At 33.9% G+C, this 15798-nt stretch overlaps 1 protein-coding gene across 1 annotated transcript in view; it reads right to left on the reverse strand.

The window, feature by feature from the left end:
- The window catches only part of LOC142748432 (RING finger protein 145-like), a 34093-nt gene that overhangs the window by 10962 nt on the left and 7333 nt on the right, over positions 1 to 15798 (reverse strand). The gene's annotated exons all lie outside the window — the stretch shown is intronic.

The following is a 15798-nucleotide window of genomic DNA, read 5'->3' on the forward strand; positions in this document are numbered from 1 at the left end:
CCACCGCGCCTCTTCTGGCAAAAGTCTCCGATCGATTACCGATTACCGGCCCTGGGACCTGGTTTGATTTGGGCCACACCCCAAAACTGAAGTAATGGAGTGTTGCCACCCTGAAAATTGTGAGTATGTCTTGATAGAGCGGTATATTCTTTATTATTGATGGTGCTGAGATGTTTGGAGATTCTTCTCCTCCGTTCCTGGATAGTCTTGCCCACATAGAACTTGGGACAGGGACATTTGGCTATGTATAGGACTCCACTGCTTTGGCAATTAATGAATTGTTTGATCTCGTATGATTTGCCATCAACTGGATTGATGAAGTTCTTGACTGTTGGCATGAGGGGGCAAAAAGAGCATCTGCCACGGGGGTGAAATCCCTAAATTGGCCATTTCAGCCAAGTGTGTGGGATACTAGATCATCTGGCATAGGGACTGTGTACTAGAAATTCCCGCAGATTTTTTTTCCCCCTTCGATAAGTGATGCTTGGACTTGCTGGAATTGCATCTTTCAAATCAGGATCAGAAGGAAGTATGGACCAATGTTTTTGTAGAATATCAATGACTTGGGTAGAACATACAACAGAGGTACCTCTACAACGTATGGCACTGGATGATCTAAGCACAACAGGTTTGGTTTTCTTATCCAAAAGTAAATTGAGCCTATCAGACGCCCTGGCCCTGGCGTAGGCTCTATGTAACCATTTTTTAGGATATCCTCGTGGCAGGAATTTATGATAAAGACCATTACATTCTGCTTGGAAGGATTGTTCATTAGAGCAATTTCTCTTGGCTCTAAGGTATTGGCCTATTGGGATTCCTTTCTTGAGGGCAGGTGGATGAGAACTTTCGCAATGTAGGAAACCATTAGTGGCCGTTGCTTTCCGGAAGATGTAAGTTTGGACACCGCCACCAGGGTCCAAGGAGATCTTGAGGTCGAGAAAATTGATCACATGATCATGTATCTCATGAGTGAACCCCATTCCGATAGAATTATTGTTAAGTATAGACATGAAATCAGTGAATGTATTGGCATCCCCATCCAAAAGAATGAGAATGTCGTCAATATATCTCCCCACAAAATAAAATGTGGCACGTCAGTAAAAACAATGGTGTCTTCCCACCACCCCAAATATAAGTTAGCGTAAGTGGGTGCACAAACCGTGCCCATAGCCGTGCTCTTTGTTTGATGGTAATATTTTTTATCAAAACCAAAAAAGTTATGTGTAAGCAAAAAATGTAAAAGTGATAACACAAATTCATTGTGTGATTGAAATTGGGTGTCTTTTGTGCTCAAAAAATATTGGTATATAATGATTCCACGTCTATACTCGCCATCATGGTGGTAGGGGTGACGTTGATCTCCTGGATCCTGGTGACAGTGTCCCTTAGGTAAGAAGACAAGGAAGAAACAAAGGGTGACAGTGTTTCGTCCACATAGAGACTGATTCCCTGTGTTAGGTTATAGTTTCCGGACAAAATGGGCCTGCCAGGGAGAGGGCGAGAGGCCTTATGAACTTTTGGCAAGGCATAAAATGTTGCTACGGTTGGAGTAGGATTATATAGACGTTTAAATTCGTCCATGGTAATTGATTATTCCTCTTAGCTTCAGCAAGAAGGGTATATAATTCTGATAGGAAACCATCAGTGGGGTTACCCTTCAGAATGACATAGGTGGTACGGTCATCAAGTAATCTACGGACCATGCGGACATAGTCCTCACGGTCCATGATCACTATATTACCGCCTTTATCGGAGGGTGTTAGGACCAATTCATCGTTCTTGCGTAGATCCTCCAGTGCCCCTCTTTCATTATTACTGAGGTTACCAAAGATCCTCGACCTACCTCCTCCAAGTTTCTTTGACATTTTTGTCAAGATGGTCTGTAACGATTTGATGTGGCTGTACTGAGAAAGGGGAGCTCAGACTTAGGTCGTAAAGATGAAAGAGGGCCAACAACCGTAGCGGCTCCGAATTAATTTTCATCCAGGTCCCGAAGTGTATTGGATTCATCTGGATTTTGACAAGTCCCATCGTGCGTAATGCCTTTAAAGTGTTTATGTAGGACGAGTATTCTAGCAAAAAGATTGACGTCTTTGGTCCAAATTAACTCATCAAAATCAGGAGTGGGAGTGTATGAGAGCCCCTTACAACATATTAGTACACCCTGTTACTCCATATGTAGACACACAGCATAGTAATACTCGCTGTTACTCTGTACGTATACAGCATATTAATACTCGCTGTTACTCCATACGTATACAGCATATTAATACTCGCTGTTACTCCGTATGTATACAGCATATTAATACTCCGTTACTCCATATGTATACAGCATATTAATACTCGCTGTTACTCCATATGTATACAGCATATTAATACTCGCTGTTACTCCGTATGTATACAGCATATTAATACTCGCTGTTACTCCATATGTATACAGCATATTAATACTCGCTGTTACTCCGTATGTATACAGCATATTATTACTCCGTTACTCCATATGTATACAGCATAATACCCGCTGTTACTCCATATGTATACAGCATATTAATACTCGCTGTTACTCCGTATGTATACAGCATATTAATACTCCGTTACTCCATATGTATACAGCATATTAATACTCCCTGTTACTCCATATGTATACAGCATATTAATACTCGCTGTTACTCCATATGTATACAGCATATTAATACTCGCTGTTACTCCGTATGTATACAGCATATTAATACTCGCTGTTACTCCATATGTATACAGCATATTAATACTCGCTGTTACTCCGTATGTATACAGCATATTAATATTCCGTTACTCCATATGTATACAGCATATTAATACTCCCTGTTACTCTCCTACATAGACTAACAGCCTATTAATACTACTTGTTACTCCTATACACATACAGAATATTAATACCCCTGGTCATTCCCTATATGGACACACAGCATAGTAATATTTATACAGACACACAACGTATTAATACTCCCCTATATATACACACGGCCTATTAGAATTCCCTGTTACTCTCCTATGTAGGCACAGTATATTAATATTATGGGTTACTCCACATGTAGACACTCAGCATGGTAATACTCTGTTATTCTCCTATGTAGATACAACATATTACTGCTCCCTGTTACTCTCCTATGTACACAGCATATTAATGGTCCGTTACTCCGTATGAAGACACAGCATATTCGTACTCCTTGTTACTCATATGTAGACACAACATATTAATACTTGCTGTTACTCTCATACGTAGACATACAGCATATTAGTACTCCCTTTTACTCTGATGTAGACACACAACTTATTATTCCGTTACTCTCTATGTATACACACAGTCTATTAGTACTCTCTGTTACTCTCCTATGTAGACACAACATAATAATACTCGATGTTACTCCAAATGTAGACACACAGTATATTACTCCCTATGTAGAGACACAGCATCATAATACTCCGTTACTCTCATAGTAGACAAACAGCATATTAATACTCGCTGTTACTCCGTATGTAGACACACAGCATATAAGAGCTCACGGTTATCGCCCCATGTAAACAGTATAAAAATACTCACTATTACTCCCTTATGTAGATACACAGTACATTTATATATTATTACCCAGTCTTAGCAGATTATTACTCACTGTTAGTCCCTTATGTAGATACACAGTACATTCATATATTATTACCCTGTCTTAGCAGCATATTATTACTCACTATTACTCCCTTATGTAGATACACAGTACATTCATATATTATTCCCCAGTCTTAGCAGCAGATTACTCACTGTTACTCCAATATGTAGACACACAGTACATTCATATATTATTCCCGTCTTCACAGCATATTATTACTCACTGTTACTCTCTTATGTAGATACACAGTACATTCATATATTATTACCCTGTATTATCAGCATATTATTACTCACTATTACTCCCTTATGTAGATACACAGTACATTCATATATTACCCTGTATTATCAGCATATTATTACTCACTATTACTCCCTTATGTAGATACACAGTACATTCATATATTATTACTCTGTCTTAGCAGCATATTATTACTCACTGTTACTCCCTTATGTAGATACACAGTACATTCATATATTATTCCCCTGTCTTAGCAGCATATTATTACTCACTATTACTCCCTTATGTAGATACACAGTACATTCATATATTATTCCCCTGTCTTAGCAGCATATTATTACTCACTATTACTCCCTTATGTAGATACACAGTACATTCATATATTATTCCCCTGTCTTAGCAGCATATTATTACTCACTATTACTCCCTTATGTAGATACACAGTACATTCATATATTATTCCCGTCTTCACAGCATATTATTACTCACTATTACTCCCTTATGTAGACACACAGTACATTCATATATTATTACTCTGTCTTAGCAGCATATTATTACTCACTGTTACTCCCTTATGTAGATACACAGTACATTCATATATTATTCCCCTGTCTTCACAGCATATTATTACTCACTATTACTCCCTTATGTAGATACACAGTACATTCATATATTATTACCCTGTCTTAGCAGCATATTATTACTCACTATTACTCCCTTATGTAGATACACAGTACATTCATATATCACCCTGTCTTAGCAGAATATTATTACTCACTATTACTCCCTTATGTAGATACACAGTACATTCATATATTATTACCCTGTCTTAGCAGCATATTATTACTCAGTTACTCCCTTATGTAGATACACAGTACATTCATATCTTATTCCCCAGTCTTAGCAGCATATTAATACTCACTATTACTCCCTTATATAGATACACAGTACATTGATATATTATTCCCCAGTCTTCACAGCATATTATTACTCGCTGTTACTCCCTTATGTAGATACACAGTACATTCATATATTATTCCCCTGTCTTCACAGCATATTATTACTCACGGTTACTCTCTTATGTAGATACACAGTACATTCATATATTATTACCCTGTATTATCAGCATATTATTACTCACTATTACTCCCTTATGTAGATACACAGTACATTTATATTATTACCCTGTCTTAGCAGCATATTATTACTCACTATTACTCCCTTATGTAGATACACAGTACATTTACATTATTACCCTGTCTTAGCAGCATATTATTACTCACTATTACTCCCATATGTAGATACACAGTACATTCCTATATTATTACCCTGTTTTATCAGATTACTCACTATTACTCCCTTATGTAGATACACAGTACATTCCTATATTATTACCCTGTCTTAGCAGCATATTATTACTCACTATTACTCCCTTATGTAGACACACAGTACATTCATATATTATTACCCGTCTTAGCAGCATATTATTACTCACTATTACTCCTTATGTAGATACACAGTACATTCCTATATTATTACCGTCTTAGCAGCATATTATTACTCACTATTACTCCCTTATGTAGATACACAGTACATTCATATATTATTTCCGTCTTAGCAGCATATTATTACTCACTATTACTCCCTTATGTAGACACACAGTACATTCATATATTATTACCGTCTTAGCAGCATATTATTACTCACTATTACTCCTTATGTAGATACACAGTACATTCCTATATTATTACCCTGTCTTAGCAGTATATTATTACTCACTATTACTCCCTTATGTAGATACACAGTACATTCCTATATTATTACCCTGTCTTAGCAGTATATTATTACTCACTGTTACTCTCTTATGTAGATACACAGTACATTCATATATTATTACCCTGTATTATCAGCATATTATTACTCACTATTACTCCCTTATGTAGATACACAGTACATTTATATTATTACCCTGTCTTAGCAGCATATTACTCACTATTACTCCCTTATGTAGACACACAGTACATTCCTATATTATTACCGTCTTAGCAGCATATTATTACTCACTATTACTCCCTTATGTAGATACACAGTACATTCATATATTATTCCCGTCTTAGCAGCATATTATTACTCACTATTACTCCCTTATGTAGACACACAGTACATTCCTATATTATTACCCTGTCTTAGCAGTATATTATTACTCCCTTATGTAGATACACAGTACATTCCTATATTATTACCCTGTCTTAGCAGTATATTATTACTCACTATTACTCCCTTATGTAGATACACAGTACATTCATATATTATTACCCTGTATTAGCAGATTATTACTCACTATTACTCCCTTATGTAGATACACAGTACATTCCTATATTATTACCCTGTCTTAGCAGTATATTATTACTCACTATTACTCCCATATGTAGATACACAGTACATTCATATATTATTACCCTGTATTATCAGCATATTATTACTCACTATTACTCCCTTATGTAGATACACAGTACATTCATATTATTACCCTGTCTTAGCGCATATTATTACTCACTATTACTCCCTTATGTAGATACACAGTACATTCCTATATTATTACCCTGTTTTATCAGATTACTCACTATTACTCCCTTATGTAGATACACAGTACATTCCTATATTATTACCCTGTCTCAGCAGCATATTAATACTCACTATTACTCCCTTATGTAGATACACAGTACATTCATATATTATTACCCTGTCTTAGCAGAATATTATTACTCACTATTACTCCCTTATGTAGATACACAGTACATTCATATATTTTTCCCCAGTTTTAGCAGCATATTATTACTCACTGTTACTCCCATATGTAGATACACAGTACATTCATATATTATTACCCTGTCTTAGCAGCATATTATTACTCACTGTTACTCCCTTATGTAGATACACAGTACATTCATATATTATTCCCGTCTTAGCAGCATATTATTACTCACTATTACTCCCTTATGTAGATACACAGTACATTCATATATTATTCCCGTCTTAGCAGCATATTATTACTCACTATTACTCCCTTATGTAGATACACAGTACATTCCTATATTATTACCCTGTCTTAGCAGTATATTATTACTCACTATTACTCCCTTATGTAGATACACGGTACATTCATATATTATTACCCTGTTTTAGCAGCATATTATTACTCACTATTACTCCCTTATGTAGATACACAGTACATTCATATATTACCCTGTCTTAGCAGAATATTATTACTCACTATTACTCCCTTATGTAGATACACAGTACATTCCTATATTATTACCCTGTCTTAGCAGTATATTATTACTCACTATTACTCCCTTATGTAGATACACGGTACATTCATATATTATTACCCTGTTTTAGCAGCATATTATTACTCACTATTACTCCCTTATGTAGATACACAGTACATTCATATATTATTCCCCAGTTTTAGCAGCATATTAATACTCACTACTACTCCCTTATGTAGATACACAGTACATTCCTATATTATTACCCTGTCTTAGAAGCATATTATTACTCACTATTACTCCCTTATGTAGATACACAGTACATTCATATATTATTACCCTGTCTTAGCAGCATATTATTACTCACTATTACTCCCTTATGTAGATACACAGTACATTCATATATTATTACCCTGTCTTAGCAGCATATTATTACTCACTATTACTCCCTTATGTAGATACACAGTACATTCATATATCACCCTGTCTTAGCAGAATATTATTACTCACTATTACTCCCTTATGTAGATACACAGTACATTCATATATTATTCCCCAGTCTTAGCAGCATATTATTACTCACTATTACTCCCTTATGTAGATACACAGTACATTCATATATTATCACCCTGTCTTAGCAGCATATTATTACTCACTATTACTCCCTTATGTAGATACACAGTACATTCCTATATTATTACCCTGTTTTATCAGATTACTCACTATTACTCCCTTATGTAGATACACAGTACATTCCTATATTATTACCGTCTTAGCAGCATATTATTACTCACTATTACTCCCTTATGTAGATACACAGTACATTCATATATTATTCCCGTCTTAGCAGCATATTATTACTCACTATTACTCCCTTATGTAGACACACAGTACATTCCTATATTATTACCGTCTTAGCAGCATATTATTACTCACTATTACTCCCTTATGTAGATACACAGTACATTCCTATATTATTACCCTGTTTTATCAGATTACTCACTATTACTCCCTTATGTAGATACACAGTACATTCCTATATTATTACCGTCTTAGCAGCATATTATTACTCACTATTACTCCCTTATGTAGATACACAGTACATTCATATATTATTCCCGTCTTAGCAGCATATTATTACTCACTATTACTCCCTTATGTAGACACACAGTACATTCCTATATTATTACCGTCTTAGCAGCATATTATTACTCACTATTACTCCCTTATGTAGATACACAGTACATTCATATATTATTCCCGTCTTAGCAGCATATTATTACTCACTATTACTCCCTTATGTAGACACACAGTACATTCCTATATTATTACCCTGTCTTAGCAGTATATTATTACTCACTATTACTCCCTTATGTAGATACACAGTACATTCCTATATTATTACCCTGTCTTAGCAGTATATTATTACTCACTATTACTCCCTTATGTAGATACACAGTACATTCATATATTATTACCCTGTATTAGCAGATTATTACTCACTATTACTCCCTTATGTAGATACACGGTACATTCATATATTACTACCCTGTTTTAGCAGATTATTACTCACTACTACTCCCTTATGTAGATACACAGTACATTCATATATTATTGCCCTGTCTTAGCAGCATATTATTACTCACTATTACTCCCTTATGTAGATACACAGTACATTCATATATTATTCCCGTCTTAGCAGCATATTATTACTCACTACTACTCCCTTATGTAGATACACAGTACATTCCTACATTATTACCCTGTCTTAGAAGCATATTATTACTCACTATTACTCCCTTATGTAGATACACAGTACATTCCTATATTATTACCGTCTTAGCAGCATATTATTACTCACTATTACTCCCTTATGTAGATACACAGTACATTCATATATTATTCCCCTGTCTTAGCAGAATATTATTACTCACTGTTACTCCCTTATGTAGATACACAGTACATTCCTATATTATTACCCTGTCTTAGCAGCATATTATTACTCACTATTACTCCCTTATGTAGATACACAGTACATTCATATTATTACCCTGTCTTAGCAGCATATTATTACTCACTATTACTCCCTTATGTAGATACACAGTACATTCCTATATTATTACCCTGTTTTATCAGATTACTCACTATTACTCCCTTATGTAGATACACGGTACATTCATATATTATTACCCTGTTTTAGCAGCATATTATTACTCACTATTACTCCCTTATGTAGATACACAGTACATTCATATATTACCCTGTCTTAGCAGAATATTATTACTCACTATTACTCCCTTATGTAGATACACAGTACATTCCTATATTATTACCCTGTCTTAGCAGTATATTATTACTCACTATTACTCCCTTATGTAGATACACGGTACATTCATATATTATTACCCTGTTTTAGCAGCATATTATTACTCACTATTACTCCCTTATGTAGATACACAGTACATTCATATATTATTCCCCAGTTTTAGCAGCATATTAATACTCACTACTACTCCCTTATGTAGATACACAGTACATTCCTATATTATTACCCTGTCTTAGAAGCATATTATTACTCACTATTACTCCCTTATGTAGATACACAGTACATTCATATATTATTACCCTGTCTTAGCAGCATATTATTACTCACTATTACTCCCTTATGTAGATACACAGTACATTCATATATTATTACCCTGTCTTAGCAGCATATTATTACTCACTATTACTCCCTTATGTAGATACACAGTACATTCATATATCACCCTGTCTTAGCAGAATATTATTACTCACTATTACTCCCTTATGTAGATACACAGTACATTCATATATTATTACCCTGTTTTAGCAGCATATTATTACTCACTATTACTCCCTTATGTAGATACACAGTACATTCATATATTATTCCCCAGTCTTAGCAGCATATTATTACTCACTATTACTCCCTTATGTAGATACACAGTACATTCATATATTATCACCCTGTCTTAGCAGCATATTATTACTCACTATTACTCCCTTATGCAGATACACAGTACATTCATATATTATTACCCTGTCTTAGCAGCATATTATTACTCACTATTACTCCCTTATGTAGATACACAGTACATTCATATATTATTAGCCTGTCTTAGCAGCATATTATTACTCACTATTACTCCCTTATGTAGATACACAGTACATTCATATATTATTACCCTGTCTTAGCAGCATATTATTACTCACTATTACTCCCTTAGGTAGATACACAGTACATTCATATATTATTACTCACTATTACTCCTTATGTAGATACACAGTACATTCATATATTATTAGCCTGTCTTAGCAGCATATTATTACTCACTATTACTCCCTTATGTAGATACACAGTACATTCATATATTATTACCCTGTCTTAGCAGCATATTATTACTCACTATTACTCCCTTATGTAGATACACAGTACATTCATATATTATTAGCCTGTCTTAGCAGCATATTATTACTCACTATTACTCCCTTATGTAGATACACAGTACATTCATATATTATTACCCTGTCTTAGCAGCATATTATTACTCACTATTACTCCCTTAGGTAGATACACAGTACATTCATATATTATTACTCACTATTACTGCTTATGTAGATACACAGTACATTCATATATTATTAGCCTGTCTTAGCAGCATATTATTACTCACTGTTACTCCCTTATGTAGATACACAGTACATTCATATATTATTCCCCAGTCTTAGCAGCAGATTATTACTCACTATTACTCCCTTATGTAGCTATACTGTACATTCATATATTATTACCCTGTTTTAGCAGCATATTATTACTCACTATTACTCCCTTATGTAGATACACAGTACATTCATATATTATTAGCCTGTCTTAGCAGCATATTATTACTCACTATTACTCCATTATGTAGATACACAGTACATTCATATATTATTACCCTGTCTTAGCAGCATATTATTACTCACTATTACTCCCTTATGTAGATACACAGTACATTCATATATTATCACCCTGTCTTAGCAGCATATTATTACTCACTATTACTCCCTTATGTAGACACACAGTACATTCATATATTATTCCCCAGTCTTAGCAGCATATTATTACTCACTATTACTCCCTTATGTAGATACACAGTACATTCATATATTATTCCCCAGTCTTAGCAGCATATTATTACTCACTATTACTCCCTTATGTAGACACACAGTACATTCATATATTATTCCCCTGTCTTAGCAGCATATTATTACTCACTATTACTCCCTTATGTAGATACACAGTACATTCCTATATTATTACCCTGTCTTAGCAGCATATTATTACTCACTATTACTCCTTATGTAGATACACAGTACATTTATATTATTACCCTGTCTTAGCAGTATATTATTACTCACTGTTACTCCCTTATGTAGATACACAGTACATTCATATATTATTACCCTGTCTTAGCAGCATATTATTACTCACTATTACTCCCTTATGTAGATACACAGTACATTCATATATTATCACCCTGTCTTAGCAGAATATTATTACTCACTGTTACTCCCTTATGTAGATACACAGTACATTCATATATTATTACCCTGTCTTAGCAGCATATTATTACTCACTATTACTCCCTTAGGTAGATACACAGTACATTCATATATTATTACTCACTATTACTCCTTATGTAGATACACAGTACATTCATATATTATTAGCCTGTCTTAGCAGCATATTATTACTCACTATTACTCCCTTATGTAGATACACAGTACATTCATATATTATTACCCTGTCTTAGCAGCATATTATTACTCACTATTACTCCCTTATGTAGATACACAGTACATTCATATATTATTAGCCTGTCTTAGCAGCATATTATTACTCACTATTACTCCCTTATGTAGATACACAGTACATTCATATATTATTACCCTGTCTTAGCAGCATATTATTACTCACTATTACTCCCTTAGGTAGATACACAGTACATTCATATATTATTACTCACTATTACTGCTTATGTAGATACACAGTACATTCATATATTATTAGCCTGTCTTAGCAGCATATTATTACTCACTGTTACTCCCTTATGTAGATACACAGTACATTCATATATTATTCCCCAGTCTTAGCAGCAGATTATTACTCACTATTACTCCCTTATGTAGCTATACTGTACATTCATATATTATTACCCTGTTTTAGCAGCATATTATTACTCACTATTACTCCCTTATGTAGATACACAGTACATTCATATATTATTAGCCTGTCTTAGCAGCATATTATTACTCACTATTACTCCATTATGTAGATACACAGTACATTCATATATTATTACCCTGTCTTAGCAGCATATTATTACTCACTATTACTCCCTTATGTAGATACACAGTACATTCATATATTATCACCCTGTCTTAGCAGCATATTATTACTCACTATTACTCCCTTATGTAGACACACAGTACATTCATATATTATTCCCCAGTCTTAGCAGCATATTATTACTCACTATTACTCCCTTATGTAGATACACAGTACATTCATATATTATTCCCCAGTCTTAGCAGCATATTATTACTCACTATTACTCCCTTATGTAGACACACAGTACATTCATATATTATTCCCCTGTCTTAGCAGCATATTATTACTCACTATTACTCCCTTATGTAGATACACAGTACATTCCTATATTATTACCCTGTCTTAGCAGCATATTATTACTCACTATTACTCCTTATGTAGATACACAGTACATTTATATTATTACCCTGTCTTAGCAGTATATTATTACTCACTGTTACTCCCTTATGTAGATACACAGTACATTCATATATTATTACCCTGTCTTAGCAGCATATTATTACTCACTATTACTCCCTTATGTAGATACACAGTACATTCATATATTATCACCCTGTCTTAGCAGAATATTATTACTCACTGTTACTCCCTTATGTAGATACACAGTACATTCATATATTATTACCCTGTCTTAGCAGCATATTATTACTCACTATTACTCCCTTATGTAGATACACAGTACATTCATATATTATTACCCTGTATTATCAGCATATTATTACTCACTATTACTCCCTTATGTAGATACACAGTACATTCCTATATTATTACCCTGTCTTAGCAGTATATTATTACTCACTATTACTCCCTTATGTAGCTATACTGTACATTCATATATTATTACCCTGTCTTAGCAGCATATTATTACTCACTATTACTCCTTATGTAGATACACAGTACATTCATATATTATTACCCTGTCTTAGCAGCATATTATTACTCACTATTACTCCCTTATGTAGATATACAGTACATTCATATATTATTACCGTCTTAGCAGCATATTAATACTCACTATTACTCCCTTATGTAGATACACAGTACATTCATATATTATTACCCTGTCTTAGCAGCATATTAATACTCACTATTCCTCCCTTATGTAGATACACAGTACATTCATATATTATTCCCCAGTCTTAGCAGCATATTATTACTCACTATTACTCCCTTATGTAGATACACAGTACATTCATATATTACCCAGTCTTAGCAGCATATTATTACTCACTATTACTCCCTTATGTAGATACACAGTACATTCATATATTATTCCCCAGTCTTAGCAGCATATTATTACTCACTATTACTCCCTTATGTAGATACACAGTACATTCATATATTATTCCCCAGTCTTAGCAGCATATTATTACTCACTATTACTCCCTTATGTAGATACACAGTACATTCATATATTATTACCCTGTCTTAGCAGCATATTATTACTCACTATTACTCCCTTATGTAGATACACAGTACATTCATATATTATTCCCCAGTCTTAGCAGCATATTATTACTCACTATTACTCCCTTATGTAGATACACAGTACATTCATATATTATTCCCCAGTCTTAGCAGCATATTATTACTCACTATTACTCCCTTATGTAGATACACAGTACATTCATATATTATTACCCTGTCTTAGCAGCATATTATTACTCACTATTACTCCCTTATGTAGATACACAGTACATTCATATATTATTCCCGTCTTAGCAGCATATTATTACTCACTATTACTCCCTTATGTAGATACACAGTACATTTATATATTATTCCCCAGTCTTAGCAGCAGATTATTACTCACTATTACTCCCTTATGTAGATACACAGTACATTCATATATTATTACCCTGTCTTAGCAGCATATTATTACTCACTGTTACTCCCTTATGTAGATACACAGTACATTCATATATTATTCCCCAGTCTTAGCAGCATATTATTACTCACTATTACTTCCTTATGTAGATACACAGTACATTCATATATTATTCCCCAGTCTTAGCAGCATATTATTACTCACTATTACTTCCTTATGTAGATACACAGTACATTCATATATTATTACCCTGTCTTAGCAGCATATTATTACTCACTATTACTCCCTTATGTAGATACACAGTACATTCATATATTATCACCCTGTCTTAGCAGCATATTATTACTCACTATTACTCCCTTATGTAGATACACAGTACATTCATATATTATTACCCTGTATTAGCAGCATATTATTACTCACTATTACTTCCTTATGTAGATACACAGTACATTCATATATTATCACCCTGTCTTAGCAGCATATTATTACTCACTATTACTCCCTTATGTAGATACACAGTACATTCATATATTATTACCCTGTATTAGCAGCATATTATTACTCACTGTTACTCCCTTATGTAGATACACAGTACATTCCTATATTATTACCCAGTCTTAGCAGCATATTATTACTCACTATTACTCCCTTAGGTAGATACACAGTACATTCATATATTATTCCCCAGTCTTAGCAGCATATTATTACTCACTATTACTCCCTTATGTAGATACACAGTACATTCATATATTATTCCCCAGTCTTAGCAGCATATTATTACTCACTATTACTCCCTTATGTAGATACACAGTACATTTATATTATTACCCTGTATTAGCAGCATATTATTACTCACTGTTACTCCCTTATGTAGATACACAGTACATTCATATATTATTACTCACCTGTATTATCAGCATATTATTACTCACTATTACTCCCTTATGTAGATACACAGTACATTCATATATTATCACCCTGTCTTAGCAGCATATTATTACTCACTATTACTCCCTTATGTAGATACACAGTACATTCATATATTATTACCCTGTATTATCAGCATATTATTACTCACTATTACTCCCTTATGTAGATACACAGTACATTTATATATTATCACCCAGTCTTAGCAGCATATTATTACTCACTATTACTCCCTTATGTAGATACACAGTACATTCATATATTATCACCCTGTCTTAGCAGCAGATTATTACTCACTATTACTCCCTTATGTAGATACACAGTACATTCATATATTACCCTGTATTAGCAGCATATTATTACCCACTATTACTCCCTTATGTAGATACACAGTACATTCATATATTATTACCCTGTATTAGCAGCAGATTATTACTCACTATTACTCCCTTATGTAGATACACAGTACATTCATATATTACCCTGTCTTAG

This window comes from Rhinoderma darwinii, chromosome 1 (genome assembly GCF_050947455.1).
Source record: "Rhinoderma darwinii isolate aRhiDar2 chromosome 1, aRhiDar2.hap1, whole genome shotgun sequence".
Lineage (NCBI taxonomy): Eukaryota > Metazoa > Chordata > Amphibia > Anura > Rhinodermatidae > Rhinoderma > Rhinoderma darwinii.